This window comes from Oncorhynchus mykiss, chromosome 15 (genome assembly GCF_057628025.1).
Source record: "Oncorhynchus mykiss isolate SJ-2025 chromosome 15, ASM5762802v1, whole genome shotgun sequence".
Taxonomy (NCBI): domain Eukaryota; kingdom Metazoa; phylum Chordata; class Actinopteri; order Salmoniformes; family Salmonidae; genus Oncorhynchus; species Oncorhynchus mykiss.
The window spans coordinates 46685627-46702014 of NC_143036.1; the positions used below are offsets into that span (position 1 = coordinate 46685627).

The window sequence follows — 16388 nt, forward strand, 5'->3', positions numbered from 1 at the left end:
GTAACAATTAAAATGATGTGCTTTATTTTGGCACTGGAAGATTTTGACTTTCACTGGTAAAATTGCTGACTGCCACAGCGAGAGCACAGGACTTGGTATCTGAGTGGTGAAGGCGATGAACTGCATGTGTGGATTATAACACCAACCTCTTCACACAACATTTGTTATTTCCTCTCTTACATGGCCCCACATGAAAATAGAATCCCTGCGCAATCCTAGAGCGACTAATAAGATTCAGGTATTGAAGAATAACTTCACCAAGGGCAACCTCAATAGTGGGATTTGAACCGACACCTCAACACACTTAATCAAGCACTGGAGACCACTCGGCCTGACAAAACATTTGTTAAATGTCTCGATGGGATCGACACATGTCCTTGCCATTGCTCTGCATAACTTTCATTGATTTCAATCTAGGGTTTACATACAGCAACTACAGTCTTTTAAGGTCATTTGCAACTTCCAAAAAACAGGATGAGGTGGCCGAGTGGTTAAGGCGATGGACTGCTAATCCATTGTGCTCTGCATGCAAGGGTTCGAATCCCATCCTCATCGTGTAACAATTAAAATGATGTGCTTTATTTTGGCACTGGAAGATTTTGACTTTCACAAACACTGGTAAAATTGCTGACTGCCACAGCGAGAGCACAGGACTTGGTATCTGAGTGGTGAAGGCGATGAACTGCATGTTTGGATTATAACACCAACCATCTCACAAAACATTTGTTATTTCCTCTCTTACATGGCCCCACATGAATATAGAGTCCCTGCACAATCCTCGTGCGACTGATACGATTCAGGTATTGAAGAATAGCTTCACCAAGGGCAACCTCAATGGTTGGATTTGAACCGACAGCTCAAAACACTTAATCAAGCACTTGAGACCACTCGGCCTGACAAAACATTTGTTAAATGTCTCGTTGGGATCGACACATGGCCTTGCCATTGCTCTGCCTAACTTTCATTGATTTCAATCTAGGGTTTACATTACAGCAACTACAGTTTTTTAAGGTCATTTGCCACATGTAAATATCAGGATGAGGTGGATGAGTGGTTAAGGCGATGGACTGCTTATCCATTGTGCTCTACATGCATGGGTTAGAGTCTCATCGTGTAACAATTAAAATTCGGTGCTTTATTTTGGCACTGGAAGATTTTGACTTTCACAAACACTGGTAAAATTGCTGACTGCCACAGCGAGAGCACAGGACTTGGTATCTGAGTGGTGAAGGCGATGAACTGCATGTGTGGATTATAACACCAACCTCTTCACAAAACATTTGTTATTTCCTCTCTTACATGGCCCCACATTAATGTAGAGTCCCTGCACAATCCTAGTGCGACTAATACGATTCAGGTATTGAAGAATAGCTTCACCAAGGGCAACCTCAATGGTGGGATTTGAACCGACAGCTCAAAACACTTAATCAAGCACTTGAGACCACTCGGCTTGACAAAACATTTGTTAAATGTCTCGATGGGATCGACACATGTCCTTGCCATTGCTCTGCATAACTTTCATTGATTTCAATCTAGGGTTTACATACAGCAACTACAGTCTTTTAAGGTCATTTGCAACTTCCAAAAAACAGGATGAGGTGGCCGAGTGGTTAAGGCGATGGACTGCTAATCCATTGTGCTCTGCATGCATGGGTTCGAATCCCATCCTCATCGTGTAACAATTAAAATGATGTGCTTTATTTTGGCACTGGAAGATTTTGACTTTCACAAACACTGGTAAAATTGCTGACTGCCACAGCGAGAGCACAGGACTTGGTATCTGAGTGGTGAAGGCGATGAACTGCATGTGTGGATTATAACACCAACCTCTTCAAAAAACATTTGTTATTTCCTCTCTTACATGGCCCCACATGAAAATAGAATCCCTGCGCAATCCTAGAGCGACTAATAAGATTCAGGTATTGAAGAATAACTTCACCAAGGGCAACCTCAATAGTGGGATTTGAACCGACACCTCAACACACTTAATCAAGCCCTGGAGACCACTCGGCCTGACAAAACATTTGTTAAATGTCTCGATGGGATCGACACATGGCCTTGCCATTGCTCTGCATAACTTTCTTTGATTTCAATCTAGGGTTTACATACAGCAACTACAGGTTTTTAAGGTAATTTGCCACATGTAAATAACAGGATGAGGTGGATGAGTGGTTAAGGCGATGGACTGCTTATCCATTGTGCTCTACATGCATGGGTTAGAATCTCATCGTGTAACAATTAAAATTCGGTGCTTTATTTTGGCAATGGAAGATTTTGACTTTCACAAACACTGGTAAAATTGCTGACTGCCACAGCGAGAGCACAGGACTTGGTATCTGAGTGGTGAAGGCGATGAACTGCATGTGTGGATTATAACACCAACCTCTTCAAAAAACATTTGTTATTTCATCTCTTACATGGCCCCACATGAATATAGAATCCCTGCGCAATTCTAGTGCGACTAATAAGATTCAGGTATTGAAGAATAGCTTCACCAAGGGCAACCTCAATGGTTGGATTTGAAACGACACCTCAACACACTTAATCAAGCACTTGAGACCACTCGGCCTGACAAAACATTTGTTAAATGTCTTGATGGGATCGACACATGGCCTTGCCATTGCTCTGCATAACTTTCATTGATTTCAATCTAGGGTTTACATACAGCAACTACAGTTTTTTAAGGTCATTTTCCATTTCTAAAATACAGGATGAGGTGGCTGAGTGGTTAAGGCGATGGACTGCTAATCCATTGTGCTCTGCATGCATGGGTTTGAATCCCATCCTCATCGTGTAACAATTAAAATGATGTGCTTTATTTTGGCACTGGAAGATTTTGACTTTCACAAACACTGGTAAAATTGCTGACTGCCACAGCGAGAGCACAGGACTTGGTATCTGAGTGGGGAAGGCGATGAACTGCATGTGTGGATTATAACACCAACCTCTTCACAAAACATTTGTTATTTCCTCTCTTACATGGCCCCACATGAATGTAGAGTCCCTGCACAATCCTAGTGCGACTAATACGATTCAGGTATTGAAGAATAGCTTCACCAAGGGCAACCTCAATAGTGGGATTTGAACCGACACCTCAACACACTTAATCAAGCACTGGAGACCACTCGGCCTGACAAAACATTTGTTAAATGTCTCGTTGGGATCGACACATGGCCTTGCCATTGCTCTGCCTAACTTTCATTGATTTCAATCTAGGGTTTACATTACAGCAACTACAGTTTTTTAAGGTCATTTGCCACATGTAAATATCAGGATGAGGTGGATGAGTGGTTAAGGCGATGGACTGCTTATCCATTGTGCTCTACATGCATGGGTTAGAATCTCATCGTGTAACAATTAAAATTCGGTGCTTTATTTTGGCACTGGAAGATTTTGACTTTCACAAACACTGGTAAAATTGCTGACTGCCACAGCGAGAGCACAGGACTTGGTATCTGAGTGGTGAAGGCGATGAACTGCATGTGTGGATTATAACACCAACCTCTTCACAAAACATTTGTTATTTCCTCTCTTACATGGCCCCACATGAATATAGAGTCCCTGCACAATCCTAGTGCGACTAATACAATTCAGGTATTGAAGAATAGCTTCACCAAGGGCAACCTCAATGGTGGGATTTGAACCGACAGCTCAAAACACTTAATCAAGCACTTGAGACCACTCGGCTTGACAAAACATTTGTTAAATGTCTCGATGGGATCGACACATGTCCTTGCCATTGCTCTGCATAACTTTCATTGATTTCAATCTAGGGTTTACATACAGCAACTACAGTCTTTTAAGGTCATTTGCAACTTCCAAAAAACAGGATGAGGTGGCCGAGTGGTTAAGGTGATGGACTGCTAATCCATTGTGCTCTGCATGCATGGGTTTGAATCCCATCCTCATCGTGTAACAATTAAAATGATGTGCTTTATTTTGGCACTGGAAGATTTTGACTTTCACTGGTAAAATTGCTGACTGCCACAGCGAGAGCACAGGACTTGGTATCTGAGTGGTGAAGGCGATGAACTGCATGTGTGGATTATAACACCAACCTCTTCACACAACATTTGTTATTTCCTCTCTTACATGGCCCCACATGAAAATAGAATCCCTGCGCAATCCTAGAGCGACTAATAAGATTCAGGTATTGAAGAATAACTTCACCAAGGGCAACCTCAATAGTGGGATTTGAACCGACACCTCAACACACTTAATCAAGCACTGGAGACCACTCGGCCTGACAAAACATTTGTTAAATGTCTCGATGGGATCAACACATGTCCTTGCCATTGCTCTGCATAACTTTCATTGATTTCAATCTAGGGTTTACATACAGCAACTACAGTCTTTTAAGGTCATTTGCAACTTCCAAAAAACAGGATGAGGTGGCTGAGTGGTTAAGGCGATAGACTGCTAATCCATTGTGCTCTGCATGCATGGGTTCGAATCCCATCCTCATCGTGTAACAATTAAAATGATGTGCTTTATTTTGGCACTGGAAGATTTTGACTTTCAAAAACACTGGTAAAATTGCTGACTGCCACAGCGAGAGCACAGGACTTGGTATCTGAGTGGTGAAGGCGATGAACTGCATGTTTGGATTATAACACCAACCATCTCACAAAACATTTATTATTTCCTCTCTTACATGGCCCCACATGAATATAGAGTCCCTGCACAATCCTCGTGCGACTGATACGATTCAGGTATTGAAGAATAGCTTCACCAAGGGCAACCTCAATGGTTGGATTTGAACCGACAGCTCAAAACACTTAATCAAGCACTTGAGACCACTCGGCCTGACAAAACATTTGTTAAATGTCTCGTTGGGATCGACACATGGCCTTGCCATTGCTCTGCCTAACTTTCATTGATTTCAATCTAGGGTTTACATTACAGCAACTACAGTTTTTTAAGGTCATTTGCCACATGTAAATATCAGGATGAGGTGGATGAGTGGTTAAGGCGATGGACTGCTTATCCATTGTGCTCTACATGCATGGGTTAGAATCTCATCGTGTAACAATTAAAATTCGGTGCTTTATTTTGGCACTGGAAGATTTTGACTTTCACAAACACTGGTAAAATTGCTGACTGCCACAGCGAGAGCACAGGACTTGGTATCTGAGTGGTGAAGGCGATGAACTGCATGTGTGGATTATAACACCAACCTCTTCACAAAACATTTGTTATTTCCTCTCTTACATGGCCCCACATGAATATAGAGTCCCTGCACAATCCTAGTGCGACTAATACAATTCAGGTATTGAAGAATAGCTTCACCAAGGGCAACCTCAATGGTGGGATTTGATCCGACAGCTCAAAACACTTAATCAAGCACTTGAGACCACTCGGCTTGACAAAACATTTGTTAAATGTCTCGATGGGATCGACACATGTCCTTGCCATTGCTCTGCATAACTTTCATTGATTTCAATCTAGGGTTTACATACAGCAACTACAGTCTTTTAAGGTCATTTGCAACTTCCAAAAAACAGGATGAGGTGGCCGAGTGGTTAAGGCGATGGACTGCTAATCCATTGTGCTCTGCATGCATGGGTTTGAATCCCATCCTCATCGTGTAACAATTAAAATGATGTGCTTTATTTTGGCACTGGAAGATTTTGACTTTCACTGGTAAAATTGCTGACTGCCACAGCGAGAGCACAGGACTTGGTATCTGAGTGGTGAAGGCGATGAACTGCATGTGTGGATTATAACACCAACCTCTTCACACAACATTTGTTATTTCCTCTCTTACATGGCCCCACATGAAAATAGAATCCCTGCGCAATCCTAGAGCGACTAATAAGATTCAGGTATTGAAGAATAACTTCACCAAGGGCAACCTCAATAGTGGGATTTGAACCGACACCTCAACACACTTAATCAAGCACTGGAGACCACTCGGCCTGACAAAACATTTGTTAAATGTCTCGATGGGATCGACACATGTCCTTGCCATTGCTCTGCATAACTTTCATTGATTTCAATCTAGGGTTTACATACAGCAACTACAGTCTTTTAAGGTCATTTGCAACTTCCAAAAAACAGGATGAGGTGGCCGAGTGGTTAAGGCGATGGACTGCTAATCCATTGTGCTCTGCATGCAAGGGTTCGAATCCCATCCTCATCGTGTAACAATTAAAATGATGTGCTTTATTTTGGCACTGGAAGATTTTGACTTTCACAAACACTGGTAAAATTGCTGACTGCCACAGCGAGAGCACAGGACTTGGTATCTGAGTGGTGAAGGCGATGAACTGCATGTTTGGATTATAACACCAACCATCTCACAAAACATTTGTTATTTCCTCTCTTACATGGCCCCACATGAATATAGAGTCCCTGCACAATCCTCGTGCGACTGATACGATTCAGGTATTGAAGAATAGCTTCACCAAGGGCAACCTCAATGGTTGGATTTGAACCGACAGCTCAAAACACTTAATCAAGCACTTGAGACCACTCGGCCTGACAAAACATTTGTTAAATGTCTCGTTGGGATCGACACATGGCCTTGCCATTGCTCTGCCTAACTTTCATTGATTTCAATCTAGGGTTTACATTACAGCAACTACAGTTTTTTAAGGTCATTTGCCACATGTAAATATCAGGATGAGGTGGATGAGTGGTTAAGGCGATGGACTGCTTATCCATTGTGCTCTACATGCATGGGTTAGAGTCTCATCGTGTAACAATTAAAATTCGGTGCTTTATTTTGGCACTGGAAGATTTTGACTTTCACAAACACTGGTAAAATTGCTGACTGCCACAGCGAGAGCACAGGACTTGGTATCTGAGTGGTGAAGGCGATGAACTGCATGTGTGGATTATAACACCAACCTCTTCACAAAACATTTGTTATTTCCTCTCTTACATGGCCCCACATTAATGTAGAGTCCCTGCACAATCCTAGTGCGACTAATACGATTCAGGTATTGAAGAATAGCTTCACCAAGGGCAACCTCAATGGTGGGATTTGAACCGACAGCTCAAAACACTTAATCAAGCACTTGAGACCACTCGGCTTGACAAAACATTTGTTAAATGTCTCGATGGGATCGACACATGTCCTTGCCATTGCTCTGCATAACTTTCATTGATTTCAATCTAGGGTTTACATACAGCAACTACAGTCTTTTAAGGTCATTTGCAACTTCCAAAAAACAGGATGAGGTGGCCGAGTGGTTAAGGCGATGGACTGCTAATCCATTGTGCTCTGCATGCATGGGTTCGAATCCCATCCTCATCGTGTAACAATTAAAATGATGTGCTTTATTTTGGCACTGGAAGATTTTGACTTTCACAAACACTGGTAAAATTGCTGACTGCCACAGCGAGAGCACAGGACTTGGTATCTGAGTGGTGAAGGCGATGAACTGCATGTGTGGATTATAACACCAACCTCTTCAAAAAACATTTGTTATTTCCTCTCTTACATGGCCCCACATGAAAATAGAATCCCTGCGCAATCCTAGAGCGACTAATAAGATTCAGGTATTGAAGAATAACTTCACCAAGGGCAACCTCAATAGTGGGATTTGAACCGACACCTCAACACACTTAATCAAGCCCTGGAGACCACTCGGCCTGACAAAACATTTGTTAAATGTCTCGATGGGATCGACACATGGCCTTGCCATTGCTCTGCATAACTTTCTTTGATTTCAATCTAGGGTTTACATACAGCAACTACAGGTTTTTAAGGTAATTTGCCACATGTAAATAACAGGATGAGGTGGATGAGTGGTTAAGGCGATGGACTGCTTATCCATTGTGCTCTACATGCATGGGTTAGAATCTCATCGTGTAACAATTAAAATTCGGTGCTTTATTTTGGCAATGGAAGATTTTGACTTTCACAAACACTGGTAAAATTGCTGACTGCCACAGCGAGAGCACAGGACTTGGTATCTGAGTGGTGAAGGCGATGAACTGCATGTGTGGATTATAACACCAACCTCTTCAAAAAACATTTGTTATTTCATCTCTTACATGGCCCCACATGAATATAGAATCCCTGCGCAATTCTAGTGCGACTAATAAGATTCAGGTATTGAAGAATAGCTTCACCAAGGGCAACCTCAATGGTTGGATTTGAAACGACACCTCAACACACTTAATCAAGCACTTGAGACCACTCGGCCTGACAAAACATTTGTTAAATGTCTTGATGGGATCGACACATGGCCTTGCCATTGCTCTGCATAACTTTCATTGATTTCAATCTAGGGTTTACATACAGCAACTACAGTTTTTTAAGGTCATTTTCCATTTCAAAAATACAGGATGAGGTGGCTGAGTGGTTAAGGCGATGGACTGCTAATCCATTGTGCTCTGCATGCATGGGTTTGAATCCCATCCTCATCGTGTAACAATTAAAATGATGTGCTTTATTTTGGCACTGGAAGATTTTGACTTTCACAAACACTGGTAAAATTGCTGACTGCCACAGCGAGAGCACAGGACTTGGTATCTGAGTGGGGAAGGCGATGAACTGCATGTGTGGATTATAACACCAACCTCTTCACAAAACATTTGTTATTTCCTCTCTTACATGGCCCCACATGAATGTAGAGTCCCTGCACAATCCTAGTGCGACTAATACGATTCAGGTATTGAAGAATAGCTTCACCAAGGGCAACCTCAATAGTGGGATTTGAACCGACACCTCAACACACTTAATCAAGCACTGGAGACCACTCCGCCTGACAAAACATTTGTTAAATGTCTCGATGGGATCGACACATGGCCTTGCCATTGCTCTGCATAACTTTCATTGATTTCAATCTAGGGTTTACATACAGCAACTACAGTCTTTTAAGGTCATTTGCAACTTCCAAAAACCAGGATGAGGTGGCCGAGTGGTTAAGGCGATGGACTGCTAATCCATTGTGCTCTGCATGCATGAGTTTGAATCCCATCCTCATCGTGTAACAATAAAAATTTGGTGCTTTATTTTGGCACTGGAAGATTTTGACTTTCACAAACACTGGTAAAATTGCTGACTGCCACAGCGAGAGCACAGGACTTGGTATCTGAGTGGTGAAGGCGATGAACTGCATGTGTGGATTATAACACCAACCTCTTCACACAACATTTGTTATTTCCTCTCTTACATGGCCCGACATGAAAATAGAATCCCTGCGCAATCCTAGAGCGACTAATAAGATTCAGGTATTGAAGAATAACTTCACCAAGGGCAACCTCAATAGTGAGATTTGAACCGACACCTCAACACACTTAATCAAGCACTGGAGACCACTCGGCATGACAAAACATTTGTTAAATGTCTCGATGGGATCGACACATGGCCTTGCCATTGCTCTGCATAACTTTCTTTGATTTCAATCTAGGGTTTACATACAGCAACTACAGGTTTTTAAGGTAATTTGCCACATGTAAATAACAGGATGAGGTGGATGAGTGGTTAAGGCGATGGACTGCTTATCCATTGTGCTCTACATGAATGGGTTAGAATCTCATCGTGTAACAATTAAAATTCGGTGCTTTATTTTGGCAATGGAAGATTTTGACTTTCACAAACACTGGTAAAATTGCTGACTGCCACAGCGAGAGCACAGGACTTGGTATCTGAGTGGTGAAGGCGATGAACTGCATGTGTGGATTATAACACCAACCTCTTCAAAAAACATTTGTTATTTCCTCTCTTACATGGCCCCACATGAAAATAGAATCCCTGCGCAATCCTAGAGCGACTAATAAGATTCAGGTATTGAAGAATACCTTCACCAAGGGCAACCTCAATAGTGGGATTTGAACCGACACCTCAACACACTTAATCAAGCCCTGGAGACCACTCGGCCTGGCAAAACATTTGTTAAATGTCTCGATGGGATCGACACATGTCCTTGCCATTGCTCTGCATAACTTTCATTGATTTCAATCTAGGGTTTACATACAGCAACTACAGGTTTTTAAGGTAATTTGCCACATGTAAGTAACAGGATGAGGTGGATGAGTGGTTAAGGCGATGGACTGCTTATCCATTGTGCTCTACATGCATGGGTTAGAATCTCATCGTGTAACAATTAAAATTCGGTGCTTTATTTTGGCACTGGAAGATTTTGACTTTCACAAACACTGGTAAAATTGCTGACTGCCACAGCGAGAGCACAGGACTTGGTATCTGAGTGGTGAAGGCGATGAACTGCATGTGTGGATTATAACACCAACCTCTTCACACAACATTTGTTATTTCCTCTCTTACATGGCCCCACATGAAAATAGAATCCCTGCGCAATCCTAGAGCGACTAATAAGATTCAGGTATTGAAGAATAACTTCACCAAGGGCAACCTCAATAGTGCAACTTCCAAAAAACAGGATGAGGTGGCCGAGTGGTTAAGGCGATGGACTGCTTATCCATTGTGCTCTACATGCATGGGTTAGAATCTCATCGTGTAACAATTAAAATTCGGTGCTTTATTTTGGCACTGGAAGATTTTGACTTTCACAAACACTGGTAAAATTGCTGACTGCCACAGCGAGAGCACAGGACTTGGTATCTGAGTGGTGAAGGCGATGAACTGCATGTGTGGATTATAACACCAACCTCTTCACAAAACATTTGTTATTTCCTCTCTTACATGACAGCTCAAAACACTTAATCAAGCACTGGAGACCACTCGGCCTGACAAAACATTTGTTAAATGTCTCGATGGGATCGACACATGTCCTTGCCATTGCTCTGCATAACTTTCATTGATTTCAATCTAGGGTTTACATACAGCAACTACAGTCTTTTAAGGTCATTTGCAACTTCCAAAAAACAGGATGAGGTGGCCGAGTGGTTAAGGCGATGGACTGCTAATCCATTGTGCTCTGCATGCATGGGTTCGAATCCCATCCTCATCGTGTAACAATTAAAATGATGTGCTTTATTTTGGCACTGGAAGATTTTGACTTTCACAAACACTGGTAAAATTGCTGACTGCCACAGCGAGAGCACAGGACTTGGTATCTGAGTGGTGAAGGCGATGAACTGCATGTGTGGATTATAACACCAACCTCTTCAAAAAACATTTGTTATTTCCTCTCTTACATGGCCCCACATGAAAATAGAATCCCTGCGCAATCCTAGAGCGACTAATAAGATTCAGGTATTGAAGAATAACTTCACCAAGGGCAACCTCAATAGTGGGATTTGAACCGACACCTCAACACACTTAATCAAGCCCTGGAGACCACTCGGCCTGACAAAACATTTGTTAAATGTCTCGATGGGATCGACACATGGCCTTGCCATTGCTCTGCATAACTTTCTTTGATTTCAATCTAGGGTTTACATACAGCAACTACAGGTTTTTAAGGTAATTTGCCACATGTAAATAACAGGATGAGGTGGATGAGTGGTTAAGGCGATGGACTGCTTATCCATTGTGCTCTACATGCATGGGTTAGAATCTCATCGTGTAACAATTAAAATTCGGTGCTTTATTTTGGCAATGGAAGATTTTGACTTTCACAAACACTGGTAAAATTGCTGACTGCCACAGCGAGAGCACAGGACTTGGTATCTGAGTGGTGAAGGCGATGAACTGCATGTGTGGATTATAACACCAACCTCTTCAAAAAACATTTGTTATTTCATCTCTTACATGGCCCCACATGAATATAGAATCCCTGCGCAATTCTAGTGCGACTAATAAGATTCAGGTATTGAAGAATAGCTTCACCAAGGGCAACCTCAATGGTTGGATTTGAAACGACACCTCAACACACTTAATCAAGCACTTGAGACCACTCGGCCTGACAAAACATTTGTTAAATGTCTTGATGGGATCGACACATGGCCTTGCCATTGCTCTGCATAACTTTCATTGATTTCAATCTAGGGTTTACATACAGCAACTACAGTTTTTTAAGGTCATTTTCCATTTCTAAAATACAGGATGAGGTGGCTGAGTGGTTAAGGCGATGGACTGCTAATCCATTGTGCTCTGCATGCATGGGTTTGAATCCCATCCTCATCGTGTAACAATTAAAATGATGTGCTTTATTTTGGCACTGGAAGATTTTGACTTTCACAAACACTGGTCAAATTGCTGACTGCCACAGTGAGAGCACAGGACTTGGTATCTGAGTGGGGAAGGCGATGAACTGCATGTGTGGATTATAACACCAACCTCTTCACAAAACATTTGTTATTTCCTCTCTTACATGGCCCCACATGAATGTAGAGACCCTGCACAATCCTAGTGCGACTAATACGATTCAGGTATTGAAGAATAGCTTCACCAAGGGCAACCTCAAAAGTGGGATTTGAACCGACACCTCAACACACTTAATCAAGCACTGGAGACCACTCCGCCTGACAAAACATTTGTTAAATGTCTCGATGGGATCGACACATGGCCTTGCCATTGCTCTGCATAACTTTCATTGATTTCAATCTAGGGTTTACATACAGCAACTACAGTCTTTTAAGGTCATTTGCAACTTCCAAAAACCAGGATGAGGTGGCCGAGTGGTTAAGGCGATGGACTGCTAATCCATTGTGCTCTGCATGCATGAGTTTGAATCCCATCCTCATCGTGTAACAATAAAAATTTGGTGCTTTATTTTGGCACTGGAAGATTTTGACTTTCACAAACACTGGTAAAATTGCTGACTGCCACAGCGAGAGCACAGGACTTGGTATCTGAGTGGTGAAGGCGATGAACTGCATGTGTGGATTATAACACCAACCTCTTCACACAACATTTGTTATTTCCTCTCTTACATGGCCCGACATGAAAATAGAATCCCTGCGCAATCCTAGAGCGACTAATAAGATTCAGGTATTGAAGAATAACTTCACCAAGGGCAACCTCAATAGTGAGATTTGAACCGACACCTCAACACACTTAATCAAGCACTGGAGACCACTCGGCATGACAAAACATTTGTTAAATGTCTCGATGGGATCGACACATGGCCTTGCCATTGCTCTGCATAACTTTCTTTGATTTCAATCTAGGGTTTACATACAGCAACTACAGGTTTTTAAGGTAATTTGCCACATGTAAATAACAGGATGAGGTGGATGAGTGGTTAAGGCGATGGACTGCTTATCCATTGTGCTCTACATGCATGGGTTAGAATCTCATCGTGTAACAATTAAAATTCGGTGCTTTATTTTGGCAATGGAAGATTTTGACTTTCACAAACACTGGTAAAATTGCTGACTGCCACAGCGAGAGCACAGGACTTGGTATCTGAGTGGTGAAGGCGATGAACTGCATGTGTGGATTATAACACCAACCTCTTCAAAAAACATTTGTTATTTCATCTCTTACATGGCCCCACATGAATATAGAATCCCTGCGCAATTCTAGTGCGACTAATAAGATTCAGGTATTGAAGAATAGCTTCACCAAGGGCAACCTCAATGGTTGGATTTGAAACGACACCTCAACACACTTAATCAAGCACTTGAGACCACTCGGCCTGACAAAACATTTGTTAAATGTCTTGATGGGATCGACACATGGCCTTGCCATTGCTCTGCATAACTTTCATTGATTTCAATCTAGGGTTTACATACAGCAACTACAGTTTTTTAAGGTCATTTTCCATTTCTAAAATACAGGATGAGGTGGCTGAGTGGTTAAGGCGATGGACTGCTAATCCATTGTGCTCTGCATGCATGGGTTTGAATCTCATCGTGTAACAATTAAAATTTGGTGCTTTATTTTGGCACTGGAAGATTTTGACTTTCACAAACACTGGTAAAATTGCTGACTGCCACAGCGAGAGCACAGGACTTGGTATCTGAGTGGTGAAGGCGATGAACTGCATGTGTGGATTATAACACCAACCTCTTCACACAAAATTTGTTATTTCCTCTCTTACATGGCCCCACATGAAAATAGAATCCCTGCGCAATCCTAGAGCGACTAATAAGATTCAGGTATTGAAGAATAACTTCACCAAGGGCAACCTCAATAGTGGGATTTGAACCGACACCTCAACACACTTAATCAAGCCCTGGAGACCACTCGGCCTGACAAAACATTTGTTAAATGTCTCGATGGGATTGACACATGTCCTTGCATTTGCTCTGCATAACTTTCATTGATTTCAATCTAGCGTTTAAATACAGCAACTACAGTCTTTTAAGGTCATTTGCAACTTCCAAAGACAGAATGAGGTGGCCGAGTGGTTAAGGCGATGGACTGCTAATCCATTGTGCTCTGCATGCATGGGTTCGAATCCCATCCTCATCGTGTAACAATTAAAATTTGGTGCTTTATTTTGGCACTGGAAGATTTTGACTTTCACAAACACTGGTAAAATTGTTGACTGCCACAGCGAGAGCACAGGACTTGGTATCTGAGTGGTGAAGGCGATGAACTGCATGTGTGGATTATAACACCAACCATCTCACACAAAACATTTGTTATTTCCTCTCTTACATGGCCCCACATGAATATAGAGTCCCTGCACAATCCTAGTGCAACTGATACGATTCAGGTATTGAAGAATAGCTTCACCAAGGGCAACCTCAATGGTTGGATTTGAACCGACAGCTCAAAACACTTAATCAAGCACTTGAGACCACTCGGCCTGACAAAACATTTGTTAAATGTCTCGATGGGATCGACACATGGCCTTGCCATTGCTCTGCCTAACTTTCATTGATTTCAATCTAGCGTTTACAGACAGCAACTACAGTTTTTTAAGGTCATTTGCCACATGTAAATAACAGGATGAGGTGGATGAGTGGTTAAGGCGATGGACTGCTTATCCATTGTGCTCTACATGCATGGGTTAGAATCTCATCGTGTAACAATTAAAATTCTGTACTTTATTTTGGCACTGGAAGATTTTGACTTTCACAAACACTGGTAAAATTGCTGACTGCCACAGCGAGAGCACAGGACTTGGTATCTGAGTGGTGAAGGCGATGAACTGCATGTGTGGATTATAACACCAACCTCTTCACAAAACATTTGTTATTTCCTCTCTTACATGGCCCCACATGAATGTAGAGTCCCTGCACAATCCTAGTGCGACTAATACGATTCAGGTATTGAAGAATAGCTTCACCAAGGGCAACCTCAATGGTTGGATTTGAACCGACACCTCAACACACTTAATCAAGCACTTGAGACCACTCGGCCTGACAAAACATTTGTTAAATGTCTCGATGGGATCGACACATGGCCTTGCCATTGCTCTGCCTAACTTTCATTGATTTCCATCTAGGGATTACATACTGCAACTACAGTTTTTTAAGGTCATTTTCCACTCTAAACTACAGGATGAGGTGGCCGAGTGGTTAAGGCGATGTACTGCTAATCCATTGTGCTCTGCATGCATGGGTTCGAATCCTATCCTCATCGTGAAACCATTAAAATGATGTGCTTTATTTTGGCACTGGAAGATTTTGACTTTCACAAACACTGGTAAAATTGCTGACTGCCACAGCGAGAGCACAGGACTTGGTATCTGAGTGGTGAAGGCGATGAACTGCATGTGTGGATTATAACACCAACCTCTTCACACAACATTTGTTATTTCCTCTCTTACATGGCCCCACATGAAAATAGAATCCCTGCGCAATCCTAGAGCGACTAATAAGATTCAGGTATTGAAGAATAACTTCACCAAGGGCAACCTCAATAGTGGGATTTGAACCGACACCTCAACACACTTAATCAAGCACTGGAGACCACTCGGCCTGACAAAACATTTGTTAAATGTCTCGATGGGATCGACACATGTCCTTGCCATTGCTCTGCATAACTTTCATTGATTTCAATCTAGCGTTTACATACAGCAACTACAGTCTTTTAAGGTCATTTGCAACTTCTAAAAAACAGGATGAGGTGGCCGAGTGGTTTAGGCGATGGACTGCTAATCCATTGTGCTCTGCATGTATGGGTTCGAATCCCATCCTCATCGTGTAACAATTAAAATTCTGTGCTTTATTTTGGCACTGGAAGATTTTGACTTTCACAAACACTGGTAAAATTGCTGACTGCCACAGCGATAGCACAGGACTTGGTATCTGAGTGGTGAAGGCGATGAACTGCATGTGTGGATTATAACACCAACCTCTTCACAAAACATTTGTTATTTCCTCTCTTACATGGCCCCACATGAATGTAGAGTCCCTGCACAATCCTAGTGCGACTAATACGATTCAGGTATTGAAGAATAGCTTCACCAAGGGCAACCTCAATGGTTGGATTTGAACCGACACCTCAACACACTTAATCAAGCACTTGAGACCACTCGGCCTGACAAAACATTTGTTAAATGTCTCGATGGGATCGACACATGGCCTTGCCATTGCTCTGCCTAACTTTCATTGATTTCAATCTAGGGATTACATACCGCAACTACAGTCTTTTAAGGTCATTTTCCACT

At 42.2% G+C, this 16388-nt stretch overlaps 3 non-coding genes across 3 annotated transcripts; all 3 read left to right on the forward strand.

The window, feature by feature from the left end:
- The first annotated feature begins 1592 nt into the window (after positions 1-1592).
- trnas-gcu (transfer RNA serine (anticodon GCU)) lies at positions 1593-1674 on the forward strand. The gene has a single exon. It is a non-coding gene; the product is annotated as a tRNA-Ser (tRNA).
- Positions 1675-7179: 5505 nt separating this feature from the next.
- Positions 7180-7261, forward strand: trnas-gcu (transfer RNA serine (anticodon GCU)). The gene has a single exon. It is a non-coding gene; the product is annotated as a tRNA-Ser (tRNA).
- Positions 7262-10804: 3543 nt separating this feature from the next.
- Positions 10805-10886, forward strand: trnas-gcu (transfer RNA serine (anticodon GCU)). The gene has a single exon. It is a non-coding gene; the product is annotated as a tRNA-Ser (tRNA).
- The last annotated feature ends 5502 nt before the right edge of the window (positions 10887-16388 follow it).